Raw genomic sequence first — 15,387 nt, forward strand, 5'->3', positions numbered from 1 at the left:
ATGGTACTACATTCTCTACACTGGTGGATGGAAGAGACCAATCTAAATTTAAAAGGCCATTTAAAAGACCATTCTCATTCTTCCAAACCTTAAGGAAGGAAGTTAGCCGCTTGCTAAGCCATGTCAGGCTGCATCATTTAGGAAAAGTGCAAAATCACTCAGATGAACAACCAAACAATATGAAAAGGTCCTACTTGGCACCCCCTATTTTTATGAAAGGCCTTACAGAGTTTGCTCTTAAACATGCATCTTGCCTGCTAGTGCTGCTTGGACCAAGCAGTGCCTAGTTGTGTGCTTCTCAACTGTCTTTCAGAAAGACAAGAGGGGAGCAGGAGAAGAGATTCGGCCCAGGAACCACATGTTCTTGAGCCCACTCTATGAAGCGAGTGAATAAGACCAATAAGGTACTGTCTGGCAGCAATTAATGTGCAAAACAAGTCTCTTTTTTAACACAGATGAAATCCTGCTGCTCCTTCCCTGGAATTTTTTTAAAGTGGATTCGGTAAGAATAAAGGGAACAACTAAAAACCAACACGATCATCAGAACATGCTATGACCCTTGATAATTAGGCAAAGAGTTTAAAATTGTGGTTCTTATATTTAGCAGGGGGAGAGCAACTGCCCCAATTCGGCTCTGCGCAGTGTCCCTCCTCATGGATGTCGATGGTGTATGTGTTTAGATTGTAAGGGCTTTGGGAAGGGAGCCACTTTCTCATACTTTTTACTGTGTAAACTGCTTTGAGAACTCTTTGTTGGAAACTAGTTTGTAAATAGTTCTAAAAAGTTCATAGAAATGGCCTTTCTGGATTATTTAGTTCAGTGTTCTGATCCAGCAGTGGCAAGCCAGATGCCTTGGTTTCTTACAAACAGAGCATGAAGTCAAGTTTTCTCCTTTGCTTGTTTCCAGCATCTGATATTCAGAGACTTTGAACACAGAAATTCTGATCAGTTATCATGACGAATATTATCAGTAGACCTGTTATCCATGAATGTGTCCTATTCTCTTTTCAAGCCATTTTAGTGGCTATTGCTATATGTTTAGTATGAAGAAATACTTCCTGCTGCCTGTTGTAAACCTATTGCCAATGGACATTCCTGGTGACGATGAGCCTAGTATTATGAGAGCAGAAAAAATTCTCTTCATCTGCTTTTTCCTTGCCACTCATAATTGGCTACACTTCTAGCATGTCTCCCTGTTAATAGTCTTTTTCCTAAACTAAGAAAAAGCCCCCAAATGTTTTAGTATTTCCACGTAGCAAAAATGGCTCAATATTTTAGTCATTTTAGTTGCCCTTGTAGGTATCTTTTTTCATTCTCGGAGTATCTTTTCAAGAAATCATATCTCTTCCACACAGAGAGGTATTTTCCTTGTTTTAATTCAGTCCATTTCCTAGAATTTCTGGAACTGTTTGCATTTTTCACTACTGCAGCACAATCTCAAGTTAACATTTTCACTGAGCTTTCCATTATGTCTTGAAGATGCCTTTCTTCGGCAATCATAATCAATTTAGACCCTATCTGTGTATCTGTTGTTAGTATTTTTGCCCTAGTGTGCATTACATTTATTTCATTGAACCTCAGTTACTATTTTGCTGCCTATTTATTTAGTTTAGAAAGATTCATTTGAAGCTCTTCAGCATGATTGGGATTTCACCATGCTGAATAATTCAGTGTCATAAACATATCTGGCTTCCTCGCTGCTCAACCTCGACTCCGGATAATTTATGAATAAATTAAATAGTGCTGGTCTCAGTGTATATCCCTTGGGGATTTCACTGCCACTTCCATTCTGAACATTGTTTATTCATGCTTTCAGCATCTTATTTAACCATTACTCTGAGCTACTGTTTTCTTAAAAGCCTTCATTGAGAGACTTTGCTAAATGGTTTTTGAACAATGAGCCCCTGGTGGCGCAGTGGTAAAACTGCCGCCCTGTAACCAGAAGGTTACAAGTTCGATCCTGACCAGGGGCTTAAGATTGACTCAGCCTTCCATCCTTCCGAGGTCGGTAAAATGAGTACCCAGAATGTTGGGGGCAATATGCTAAATCATTGTAAACCGCTTAGAGAGCTCCGGCTATAGAGCGGTATAGAAATGTAAGTGCTATTGCTATACAAAAATATGTTGATGGTGACTCAATTTCCAAGTTTCTTCAGATGAAACAGATTATCTAGACCTGTTCCAGATTGCCTTCCCTCTTGATTTTGGAGGAGCTGAAACCACTTTCATTGCCCTGTAGATGATCTATGCCAGGAACTAGACAGAGGGAATTCATCCCTGTTTGTTCTGCTTGATCTCTCAGCATTTTCCAGTATCACCAACCATGATATCTTTCTGGATTGCCATTTTTCAGTGGCAGTTCCTTTCCTACTCTAGGCTGAATTGGGGTCTCCATTGAGGCAGGCATCCAGGAATGATGTTAACTGGGATAGCTCCAAGGGCAGAGGTATCAGTACCCTGGCCTGGCCAGCACCCAGCAGGCACACAAGCACTGGGTATTGGAAACATATAAAGGATGTTGGCATAGCAGCTTCTTGGAGCAGACTGCTGTGTTTTACAGGTGCTGCCTAGGCTGAGGGAATTGGCCCTACCTCTTCCCTGGGAAAAGCTCTGTTTCTTAAAGAGACATTGCCCAATTTCTAAAGCTCTGACAGAGATGGGGTGTCTCTAATAGGCAGGTCTTCAGGTCCTCTTAGTCCTAGGACAAAAGCACGGCTGTGTCCTCAGGTCGTGGTGAAGTTGTGGGTTCACATTTCCCTGGCTTTCCTGGTGTGTATGTGTATGTGTGTGGGGGGGTCCCTGCAGCATAGGGTTACCTGGAGTCTGGGTCACAGGGTCTTTCCATCCCGCCTCATCCCCATGCTGGGTCACAGGGTCTTTCCATCCCGCCTCATCCCCAGTTGGGGTAATTGATTTGAGTTCAAGACAGGTTTATTCTGGAGAATAGGCTCTGGAAAGGCTGGTTAAATAATAAGGTGCTGTTAGGAGATGCTTATATTTTTGGACATTCAAAAAGCATTTGACAGACTCCCTCAACAAAGAGGGAGTCTGTCCTTCTAAGTTCTAAGTCCTTCTAAGAGTCCTTCTAAGAAAAAAGTCATCATGGAGTGGAAGATTCATTAAATAATAAATTCGTAGAATGGAGAGAAGCCTCTTTGACACCATGTTTTTTGTTTTAAATTTTATTAGAAAATATCACATTGGTACAAATTACAAGTAACAAAAAGAGGGGAAAACCCCACAGATGTTACCAATCACAATTATTACAGCATTATTAACTAGGGTTGCACGTTTTGTATTTTTTCTGTTTCGATTTGTACCAAATCCGAATCAGCCCCATTTTGTATTTTGTCTGAAATTAAGCCTTCTGAATCACCCCAGTTTTGTTTTGTATCCGAATTAATCCGAATCTGAATCCAAATTAATTCAGATTTAAAAATGGGTCACATGTTCAAAAGAGTGGGTGGGGCTTATAGTGCCCAATGAGTGGAAGCTACCACAAAAATTTCAAAGGAATTGGGCAAACTGCTGATTTTTGGTGAATTTTTGAAGTTTGCGTGTCTTTCAGATTTCCCCCATAGGGTATAATGGAGGTTTCTGCATTCCCATAACTTCACTTGAGTGGCACTGGGGTAGCCCAGAGCAAGTGGCAGTGCAGTGCACATAGGGTGCCAACCACCCACATGGGTTGCAAACCCATGAATTACAGAGTTTTGATGTTCTAGAGGTGTTCTGAGAGTAGATTCTCTAGTAGCATATGAAAGTGGATTCATGGTTTTTCATTAAAAATCTCATTTGCTATCAGAGAATCTAAACTCAACACCTCAGAAACAACAAAGCCCAGTACCCCAATGGGTTAGCAGTCTGGGTGGTGGTGGTTAGCAATCTCTGTGTACTACACCACCACTCTCTTCGGGCTATCCCAGTGCCCCCCAGGTGGAGTTATGGGGCTGCTGAAATCTCCATTATTCCCTATGGGGGAAAAATCTTAAAGACGTGTAAACCTCAAAAATTCCTAAGAAACCAGCCCTTTGCCCTATTTGGAATCTGGGTGCACTACCCTTGGGGCACTGCCACCAAACCCACTGTTTTGCCCCTGAAGCCCCACATAAACAAGCTGAAAGAGTGAAGAGAATGATGAACAACAACGACAATTAAATTTTTTGCACAGTTATTTGAGAATTTTGCAGCGGTTGGGAGCCTGTCCCTGTGGTACTAGCACAGCAGCACAACCCATTTGTGGATTCACGCAATCTTTCAATAAAAACACTCCCTCCCCATGGAACAGTGACCACAGGTCATTTGAGATAGCAAGATAGACCAATGAGCCAGCCTGGTGTAGTGGTTAGAGTGCTGGACTAGGATTGGGGAGACCCGAGTTCAAATCCCCATTCAGCCATGATACTAGCTGGGTGAGTCTGGGCCATTCACTTCTCTCAGCCTAACCTACTTCACAGGGTTGTTGTGAGGAGAAACCTAAGTATGTAGTACACTGCCCTGGGCTCCTTGGAGAAAGAGCGGTATATAAAATGTAAAAAAATAAAAATAAAATAAAACTGCCTTGGTACTATGGAACAGCTTCAAATGTTCATTTAACTGAAGTGGAGTGAGCCGTAGCCCAAGCAAATCAGCCTACTGTTCAGAATTGTTGAGATTTATCATCACTGCATTTAAGAAAGTGCAAAACCATGGATCATGGTTAGAATAAAGAGAGAAGCAACTAAGATTCCTGGGGATGTCAATAGATTGACAGGGGTATTCCCCACGCCCCTCCTTTTGTCTCCTGCAGTCCCATGTGGATGACCTGTCCCTGCAAAGGCAAATGTTTTGAACCACTGGCTTAGACATCATGTCCCACCAAATTACATTGTGGCCTAAATTACATTAGACTGCTCAACTTGGGCAACAAAACTTAGACACCACTATAACTGATAAAAATCAGAAGAAAAACAAAATAGTTCTTCAAAAGAGCCCTGATCAAGTCAAGAGATTCTTTCTAAACCTTTGGAAAGAAAAACCTGTGTAATTTCAGAACTTTCCTAACCAGCTTCTCGAAAAGCTTCTCCACACAGTTTATACCATGGCTTTTGGCAAGAGCTTTGGAATTGCATTGAGCTCCCAAAGATATTTGGGCATTTCTGTCTCAAAGTGCTGTCTTCCAAATCCCTTTGCAAGGTCAGTTTGCATTTCAATCACACTGAATACAACACATACTTAACTAAACCATTCATGCTCAATAGTTTTTTTTGCATATCTTATCTTCTGCTAATCACTCAGTGCCTCAGCTGGAGTGGAGAGAGTCAGAGAAGTCAATTTGAATTGCAATGCTTTTCCAAAGAACAAAGCATTCTGTCCGAAACACAGTCATTTTGATTTGGAAACAAAAATCTCTGTTTTTTAATTCTTGATTTTGTTTTGGTTACAAAACCTCCAAAATTGCCATTTTTGGGCACAAAATGTTTTGTACCTGAATCGAAATGCACAAGCCTATTATTAACATTAAATCTCGAGGGCTTCGTCTCTGAGAGATTTTCTATATTTTTTGCGTGAACTGTCATCAGTATGCTGATGACCCACAACTCTATTTCTCCGTACATCTGCAGGGAGGCTGTAGAGGTCCTGAATAAGAATCTGAAATCTCTGAAAGGCTGAATGTGGATAAACAGATTGAAATTAAATATAAAGGTTTAATTCCCTCATTGTAGCCATTTCACTGGTTACTGATCCATTTCTGTATGCAATTCAAAGTGCTGGTCAAAGTGCTGGTGTTTAGGGCCTTTCAAGCCCTAAACAGTTTAGGATGAGGATACCTAAAAGATTACTTGCCGACTATTAAGATCAGCTGGGGAGGGCCTAATGTCCCAATCCACTTTCAGAAGCTTGTTTAGTGGTAATCCAAGTAATAATCCTCTCTGTGGAGGTCCTCAAGATGTAGAACTCCCTGCCCTGGCAGATTCTTTTTGGTGCCCAGTGTGGCTTCCTTCCAGGGTTCATTAAAGACCTATTTTTTCCAGCTCTCTTATTTAGTTGTTTTGAATTGTTTATTTGCTTGATCTCTTGCTTGTGATTGAGTTTTGTGCTACATTTTTTTAAACTTTTGTTATTTGATTGATTTGTGGTGGTTTTAATCCTGTTTATAAGCCACCTTGAACTTTCTTTTGATTGGCAAAGCAGAACATAAAAAGCAGTGTGTGTGTGTGTGTGTGTGTGTGTGTGTGTGTGTGTGTGTGTGTGTGTGTAATGCTAGATCACCCCTCTCTAAATTTATCTGATGCACTCTAAGAATGGCAAAAGGATGATGAAGCAGGGCTTCTTCCACAGCAAAGTTTTCTGCTGTATGACAGTTCTAGATTAATGAGACTCTCTTCCTTACGTGAAATGTCCTTGATGATCTTTGAGTGATCAGTGATTATTTTTGAGTCACTCACATATATGGGTAATGTGCCTGCACAGTAGCCTCTCAAGTAGAATTCTCCAGCTCCTCGTGCTCTTGCTCCACCCCTTGGGCTCAGTGCAACTGTTTACTTTGGTGGCTGGAGTGCCTAACCACTCAGTTCTTTCCAACATCTGCCACGTTAACCTCTTGGGAAAATATTGCAGAGATTAGACATCCAGTTAGCAGCTCACATGTTAAGGTCTGTTATGCCAAAGGATGGAAACAAATCCTTAGATATTTGGAAGACAGAAAAGAACAACCACCCTAAAATAGAAATGCAACCAAGCCACCCTGAGGGTGGTATATAATACATAAAAACAAATAAATACATGTCAGTTTTTAAAAGAGGAGGAAAGGCCAGAAGTATGTAGTACTAAATAAGTGTGGTCAGCGGAGAAGGGGAAGAATAACAGGAGAAGGAAGGCTAGGACTCCTAGACTATCTTACTGGCTCAAACAGTTTTTGTAAAACAGCATTCCTAGAATAATAACTCTTTTTATATGTCTGTGTTGAATCTTAAGATATTGCAGTTGGGTGTGCTGGAAAAGGGGGATTGTACATGATGTATATTGCAGTCCTCTAAACCTGACCCACAGCAATGTTGAGGCCTAAAAGTGGCTAAAATCTGGAACTTAGATAGGAGATAACTATTTAAGTTCCCTCAGCTTCCAGAAAATAATTATTTCAGTTTCAGTTTTTTCTTATTGCGCAAAATGGGATTGTTAACTGTATCCTTCCCAAAACCAAGTACTCACATGTGGGGGGCGAGCGGGCATTTAATAGTTTGGCTTCTACTTTTAGTTGAGAACTGGGTTAGATTCTTTTATAATGTGTCTGGGTTTGGCTGAAGATGAGGAAACAGGGGCTGTATCCACTGATTATGGGGCGGCAATTCCAGTGGTGATGGGGAACAGGAGTAACGTTGGCAGGTCAGTGGGTCATTACAGGGGAAGGGGGATCAGAAATCTAATAGCTGTTTCCAATCTGGCTGCCCTGTCAGCTGTTTTACCTTGGGGAGCAGTGCCAACCACCCTCGGAACCTCACCTTTCTCTTTTTTTAATCCCAGGCCAGTCCAGAACAAATCAGAAACCATTCATGATTTGATTCTGGATTCAGGAGCTGACTTGGTTTGTATTACGGAGACCTGGTTGGGGGAGGCCAGTGGCCCAGTTTGGTCTCAGCTTCTTCCTCCAGGGAACTCTGTTGAGGAGTGGGTGAGAGACCGTGGGTGGGGAGGTGGAGTGGCTGTGGTCTATAAGAATAACATCTCCCTTACTAGGATCCCTGTTGAGGTGCCGGCCCATATCGAATGTGTGTACCTAAGTTTGGGGACCAGGGATAGATTGGGGCTTTTGTTGGTGTACCTTGAGCCCCACTGCTCAGCCGAGTCTCTAACTGAGCTGACGGACCTGTTCTTGGGTTTGGTGTTGGAGTCTCCCAGGCTTGTGGTGCTGGGGGACTTCATTGTTCATTTCGGGACCAATTTGTCTGGGGCGGCTCAGGACTTCATAGTGGCCATGACGACTGTGGGCCTATCCCAAGTTGTCTCAGGACCAACATACATTGCTGGACACACATTTGATTTGTTCTTTCACTCTGATCAGGGTGGTGTTCCATGGGTGTGGACTCCTGAGATTTCCCCATTGTCATGGATGGACCACCATCTGGTTAAGGTTGGACTCACAATCACTTCCCACCTTTGCAGGGCTGAAGGGCCTGTTAGGATGGTCCACTCGAGAAGGTTATTGAATCCAATAGGATTCCAAGAAGCCTTAGAGGGATTTAGTGTTGGTTCTGCCGGCGATCCTGTTGATGCTCTGGTGGAGAACTGGAACAGCAAACTCACCGGGGCAGTAGACATGATTGCTCCTAAGCATCCTCTCTGACCCGCTTCAAAATTGGCCCCTTGGTATACGGAAGAACTACGGGGGCTGAAGCAGCAAGGTAGACAACTTGTGCGTAAGTGGAAAAAGACTCAACTCGAATCCGACAGATTGCAACATAGAGTACATTTGAAGATCTATGCTCAGGCAATACATGTGGCAACGAAGAGATTCCTTTCTGCCCGTATTGCATCTGCAAGTTCACATCCGACGGAGTTGTTCAGAGTTGTGAGAGGGTAGTACATTCTCCTCCTCCTTTGAATCAAAATCTGGAACCATCGATTACCAGCTGTGACATGTTTAAAGAATTCTTTGTGGGGGAAATCTCGTATTCGGGCCGACATAGATTCTGTATCCACAGTTACTTCAGTGCCTGATGTGGAGGTGTCCAGCAACTCCTATTGTGTGGTTAGGTTAGATCAGTTCCATTTTGTGACTCTTGAGGATGTGGACAAGCTGCTTGGAGCGCTGCGGCCTACTACCTGTTCTTTTGATCCTTGCCCGACATGGCTTATAATATCTAGCAGGGGGATTATTGTAGGAGGCCTGGCAGAGATCATAAATGCTTCTCTGAGGAAGGGAAGGATGCCTCCTTGTCTTAAGGAGGCAATTATTAGACCACTTCTAAAGAAGCCTGCCTTGGATCTCTCTGAGTTGGGTAACTACAGGCCTGTCTCCAACCTTCCATGGTTGGGCAAGGTAATTGAGAGGGTTGTGGCTTCCCAGCTCCAGACAGTCTTGGAGGAAACCAGTTATCTAGACCTGTTTCAGACTGGCTTTCGGGCGGGCTATGGGGTGGAGACTGCCTTGGTCGGCCTGATGGATGATCTCCAATTGGGAATTGACAGAGGAAGCATGACTCTCTTGGTCCTTCTGTAACTCTCAGTGGCTTTCAATACTATTGACGATAGTATCCTTCTGGAGCGTCTGAGGGGGTTGGTAGTGGGGGGCACTGCTTTGCTACCAGCTCTGCATTTTGGCAAACGGGAAAATGATTTTAGGAATGCTTTTAGCTGTTACTGAACACTACACTACAATAATAGAAAAATGAAATTGATGACTCCTTGCCTATATGCCCAATCACCTACACTTGTAATCATTAGCCTTAATAAAGCCCATGAAAACTCACAGTTGTGAGTGTGTGTGTGTGTGTGTGTGTGTGTGTGTGGTCTTTCCTTCTCCAAAATCACCCATGAATCTCTGAAAACGAACATTTGAGGCAGCGTGTTGGCTGCATGTGGTAGGATAAGGGGCAGATCAACCACCACCCCCTTATTGTATCAATGATACCACCTTTTTGAAAAATCATCCCACCCTGAATTCGATTGTTGTGGAGGCATCCTTGCAAAGAACCAGAGGTCACAGCCAGTCTGCACCCAGTGACAAAAAAGGAAGAATATTGGACTCCTTCGGGAGGAGGATTTATTCGGCCTCAGCCCTCCACTTGAGGGTGGCTAATTATCAGGCTTATAATGCCCGATATAACCACTTTTTGTGGGGAAAGGTGGGTCTTTTCCTGGATCTCCTCCCACAGGACAAGAGGGATCTGGCAAAAGTGTTTTTCCATGAGGCTATTAAAGTGGCAAAACAGGAACTTTATTCTGCCCGACATTCGATGGAATGTGCGGCTAAAGTGATGGCCACATCTGTGGCACTCAGACTATGAGGCCCGTGCTAGGGTTGAGGACCTGCCCTTTGAGGGCTCTAGCCTCTTTTCAGAACAGACTGATGACACACTCCTGAAAATTCAGAAGTTGGGGAGCACAGCACGTTCTGTGTCATATGCCTCACCCACTACCAAACCTCAGAAAACTGCCAGGTGGGCACCTTATCAGCCACAGAAGGCCCCTTCCCAGAAACAGTCAACTTAGGAACAGTCCTTTCATGGCAACAAGTTCCAGTCCAAATACAAGCCCAGTAAGCCGGCCTTTCAGAAACAGTGCCCGAATACTTTCCAGAAGAAGCAATGACTCGGGGCGCTTCAGGACTTGCCTGACCCCATTCTTGTCAAGTTGGGACAAAGTGACTACGGACCAGTGAGTCCTTACAATAATATATTTTGGCTATGCCCTGGAGTTTTGTGGGAGACAGCCGGTGTCCGGCATTTTGGTGACTCCTTGCACCCCAGAGTTGGTTCAAGAGGTTGCTGCTTTCCTGCCAAAGGATGTGATCGAGAAGGTTGCCAACCCCGACAGCCCTGGGTTCTATTCCTGGTACTTTCTTGTGCCAAAACCAGACAGCGGTCAGCACCTTACTAGACATCAGGGCTCTGAACAAACATTTGGTCTACAAAAGGTTCCGAATGCTGTTGGTACCGACATTATGACTATCTTGGAAAAGAACATGTGGATGGTTTCCCTGGACTTAAAAGATGCATATTACCACGTCTCAATACACCCTCAGCATCGACGCTTCCTGAGGTTTCAGATTGGGGGGATCCCCTATCAATTCAAGGCCTTGCTATTCGGCCTCACAACGGCACTGAGGGTCTTTACGAAATGTCTGGCCCCGATGGTGGTGTTCCTGCAGGAGCGAGGATTGCAGGTTCTGCCATATCTAGACAATTGGCTCATCTTGGTGAGCACCAAGTGTGCGGTCATGGACACCCTCGAGATCGTAGTAGATACTCTGCAGGATCTGGGTTTCCAAATAAACTTTTAAAAATCTCAGTTGGAACCCACCTGCCGGATTCAGTTCATTGGACTGATATTCGACAAGACCTTGGAAAGGTTCTTCCTTCTGATGGGCCGCATAGTTACTCTCCAGAAGCCAGCTGCTGCTTTCCTAGCTGGAGGCCCACAGACTATGTGCTCAGTGCAGCGCCTGCTGGGTCATATGGCAGCTAGTACATATGTGCTGTCTCGTGCGTCTTCGAATGCGCATCATTCAGAGATGGTTTTTGAATGTGTTTGATCCCCTGTGGGACCCGGGCCATATAGAGCACACACCACCTCGATTGGTTCGGGCGATTGCGGAGTGGTGGACAGAGTTTTGGCACTTGAGTGTTGGTACTCCCTTTCAGGCCTCTCGAGCCCGATGGGTGATCACGACAGATGCCTCGGAGCTCGGTTGGGGAATGCACCTGGAAGGGCTTCGTCTGAGTGGACATTGGTCCCCTGAGGAGAGGATTCAGCACATCAATTATCTGGAGCTGTTGGCCATTTTCAATGCTCTCAAGGGCTTTCTGCCCCTGATTGGGGGTCACTCAGTGACAATACAAACAGACAATATGATGGCAAAAGCCTATGTCAATCGACAGGGCAGCACATCCTCGAGGAGCCTTCTGTTTCTGTCTCTGGAACTTTGGCATTGGTGCCTGGCAGATGCGGTATCGCCTCAGGCAATTCATATACAAGGTTCTCTGAATGGCCAAGCGGACATTCTGAGCAGAATGGCGGTGGTCTCCCATGAGTGGGCATTGCACCAAGGTGTTCTCAGGGACATATTTATAAATTGGGGAGTCCCGTTGCTGGACCTATTTGCTTTCCGGGACAATGCACATTGTGCCCTCTATTCCTCCAGGGCAGAGAGGCAGGGCAGGCGAGGGCTCTCTGAGCGATGCCTTCGTCCTATTTTGGATGGTCCCTCTTCTGTATGCATTTCCCCTGTTTCCCCTCATTCCGAGGGTCCTGCACAAACTGAGGGTGAATCAGGCCAGTGTTACGGGCACATGTATGTACCCCAGCCTTAGACTTAAAGGTACCAACTCAGAAGTATGTGGAATTCAGGCCTATGTCTGATTTCATTTTATATTAAGAGTTCAATTAAGGCTTGGGCTCAGGGTGAACTGACAGCCCAGATCTCAACTGACCTGTGAGGAAAGAGGTGATCCAGCATTGTATTGTGAAATGGATACTCAAGAAGACACAAAAGCTAGGCCTGAGCTAATCATATGCTAAAATGCAACTCACTACCAGATAATGTCTGTGGAAGAGGCCAGAGGCTGACCTCCTCTTTCCTGTTGCAAGAAGTTTATGTTAATCTTTGTCAATGATGGCTCTGCTATGGCCAAAGGGGATTATTCAGTTGCTGTCTATAGAAATTCCACCCTAAGAAAACACCTATAGACTTTAATCATACCTTACTAACACTTTAACACCTTTTGGGGTCAGACTGGCAAATCGGGGAAGATGCCATTTGTAGCTCAGAGATGCAGATTTGCTTTGGGCAATGTTCCCCCTCCCTTCTAAGTGCACAGTTTGCAGAAGATGATATTCAGATCTCTCTGGACTGGCCAATATCCTGAATAATTAAAAGACATTGTCCAGAAGGTAGCAGCAAGTTGTCACCTTTTGGGACCCAGGAAAAATGAGATTTGAATAGATCAAAGAAAATGCAACTATAAAGAATGAGGCTACTGGACAGAGAGTTAGCAGTCTTGTGCCTACGGGCATTCTTGTGCCTACAAGCAAGATCTGCTCACCAGCAATGCCAGAGTTTGCTGCTAAGCCGCGGGGCTAGAAGCAGGAACTCTGTCCATGGACAGGAACTGTCTCCTACAGGCAGTCTTGTGCCTACGGGCAATCTTTTGCCTACAGCAAGAGCTGCTCACAAGGATCCCAGAGTTTGCTGCTAAGCCACGGGGCAACAAGCAGGAACTCTGTCCATGGACAGGAGCTGTCTGTGACTTCTACTGGGCAGTGAGAAGTCAAGACTTCCCCAGCCATGGTGCTCTGGCTCTCAGCCATGATCTGAGCAACTGCAAACGCTCCTGTCTCAAGCCAAGAAGCCTCGCTCCTTCAGCTGAAGAGATCCACCGCTCTCAAGTCTCTGGTCCTGGTAATATGCTGCTCCTTACAAGCCTTGGGCCCCTCCATCTTTTCCCCTCCTTCTCCTTCCCTCCCCTTTTCCTCTACTAATTCCTGATCTCCCAAACCATGCCAGCCCTCAGCTTTCCTTACACCCCCCCCCTTTTTTCCCCATCTATATCTGAATTGTATTAGGCTCTAGGAAGATTTAATACACACACATATGTTAGTTAGGAACACGTTGAATATTGGTGCTGGCTAGGATGTTCTGTTTAAATGCTGTTAGTAATATATTGATAGAGTGTCCTGCTTTCTGCTCAGTTTGATTGATGTTGTTATTCTTTTATACTCAATAAAGCCCATTGAATCTTTGAGGATTGGTTTGATCTCCTTTCTTCCATGCGCCCAGATCCTACATGGTCACCATATAAAAGAACTTGGTCACTTGGTGACACTATGAGCCAGGCCTAATTTTGTATGCTAGCTAATGAGCATATTTAGTATATAAATCAGGCCTGGACCGTAACACCAGGGCAAACCTGATATCCCCATGGTGACCCAGGAGGCCTTGGTTTCCGGCCCTGAGGCGCCTGGTGGTGGATTGGAAATGCCTAACTGCCCTGCCAGACCTCCTGTCACAGGAGAAGGGATGAGTGCTTCACCCAGATGTTCGGTCCCTCCATCTGATGGCATGGAAGGTCATGCCAACTTCCAATTGAGACTTAGGGAAGTGCTGGTTGCTGCCAGGAAGCAGTCCACATGGAAGTCATATGATCACAAGTGGACTAATTTCTTTTCATTCGCTTTACTGCATAAGTTTGATGTATTTAATCCATCTGTACAAAATATATGTAATTATCTGTTGTTCCTTAAGGAGTCTGGTTTGAAGCTTTCGTCCCTTAAGGTTTATTTGGCAGTCATTGTGGCGCGTTCCCCCTCTGATTGGGCTTCATGGTTTAAGGATCCAGTGGTAAAATATTTTCTGAAAGATCTGATACATATGTTCCCAGATGATCTTGTCATGTCACTAGCCTGAGATCTGTTTGTGGTGTTGGCTGGTCTGCTGCAACTGCTGTTTGAGCCTTTGGCTTCAATTTACCCCCATCTCCTGACCTGGAAGGTCGCCTTTTTGGTGGCCATTACCTCCGCCGGGAGGGTAAGTGAGTTGAGGCCTTGAGGGTTGACCAACCATACCTTAAGTTTCATAAGGACAAGGTCGTACTCAGACCAGATGTCCAGTTTTCCCCCAAAGTGGTGTCCATGTTTCACCGTTCGTCACTGCTCACTCTGCCAGTGTTTTTTCTAAATCCTTCCTCAGATCCAGAGAGACAATTACATCATTTTGATGTTATAAGGGCATTATCCTTCTACATTCAGATGAATGAAGAAAAACTCCTTCCTTGTTCATTCTCCATGATGGGCTGTGTAAAGATCTTCAAGTTTCGGCCCAGTCCATGTCTTAGTGGATAGTTTCCACAATTGAACTCTGTTATCAATTGGCTCACAAGCAGTTGCCTGCAACCGTTAAGGCATACTCAGTTAGGTCGGTGGTGACCTCTGTGGCCTTTGATCAGGCAGTCCCGTTGGACACGATATGTCAGGCAGCTACCTGGGCTTCGCCCCACTATGCCATTGATACCAGGGCATGGGATGATGTTGTATTTGGCAGGAGTGTCCTGCAATTGATTTTCAGTTGATAAGCTTGTTTTCTGAAACAAAAAATTCTGGCAGATTATATATTGCTTCTGTTCATCCCTCCTCCTTGGGTGCTAGCTTGTTATGCGCCCATTAGTGTAAAAGACAGAGACCACATCGAAGAACTACTGGTTACTCAACTGTAACATTGGTTCTTCTAGTGGTCATCTGTCCTTTTACATGCCCCGCCCTCCCTGTGGGGTTCACTGAATCTGGACTCCATGACTGAGGGGATGAGGAGTGGCGCAGCCGCATATAGCGGCTGGGGGCAGGGGCCCGCCCAAAGCAGGAGTATTGAGCTTGTTAGGTCCCGACAAGGTCTCTGCGTAGGCGCATAGCCCATTAGTGTAAAAGTACAGATGACCACTAGAAGAACCAACATTACAGGTGAGTAACCTGTAGTTCTGGATGGGGTCACATTTCCCCGGAAGGAACAGGTGCGCAGTCTGGGGGTACTTCAGGATCCGAGCCTCTCCCTGGTGTCCCAGGTTGAGGCGGTAGCCAGAGGTGCCTTTTATCAGCTTCGGCTGATACGCCAGCTGCGTCCGTTTCTTGAGATAAACGACCTGAGAACAGTGGTACATATTCTGGTAATCTCCAGACTGGATTATTGTAATGCGCGCT

At 44.9% G+C, this 15,387-nt stretch overlaps 1 protein-coding gene across 8 annotated transcripts in view; it reads left to right on the forward strand.

Moving 5' to 3' along the window:
* LOC128345453 (uncharacterized) overlaps window positions 1-15,387 on the forward strand; it is a 244,597-nt gene that overhangs the window by 16,714 nt on the left and 212,496 nt on the right. The gene's annotated exons all lie outside the window — the stretch shown is intronic.

Source organism: Hemicordylus capensis, chromosome 2, assembly GCF_027244095.1.
Source record: "Hemicordylus capensis ecotype Gifberg chromosome 2, rHemCap1.1.pri, whole genome shotgun sequence".
Classification (NCBI taxonomy): domain Eukaryota; kingdom Metazoa; phylum Chordata; class Lepidosauria; order Squamata; family Cordylidae; genus Hemicordylus; species Hemicordylus capensis.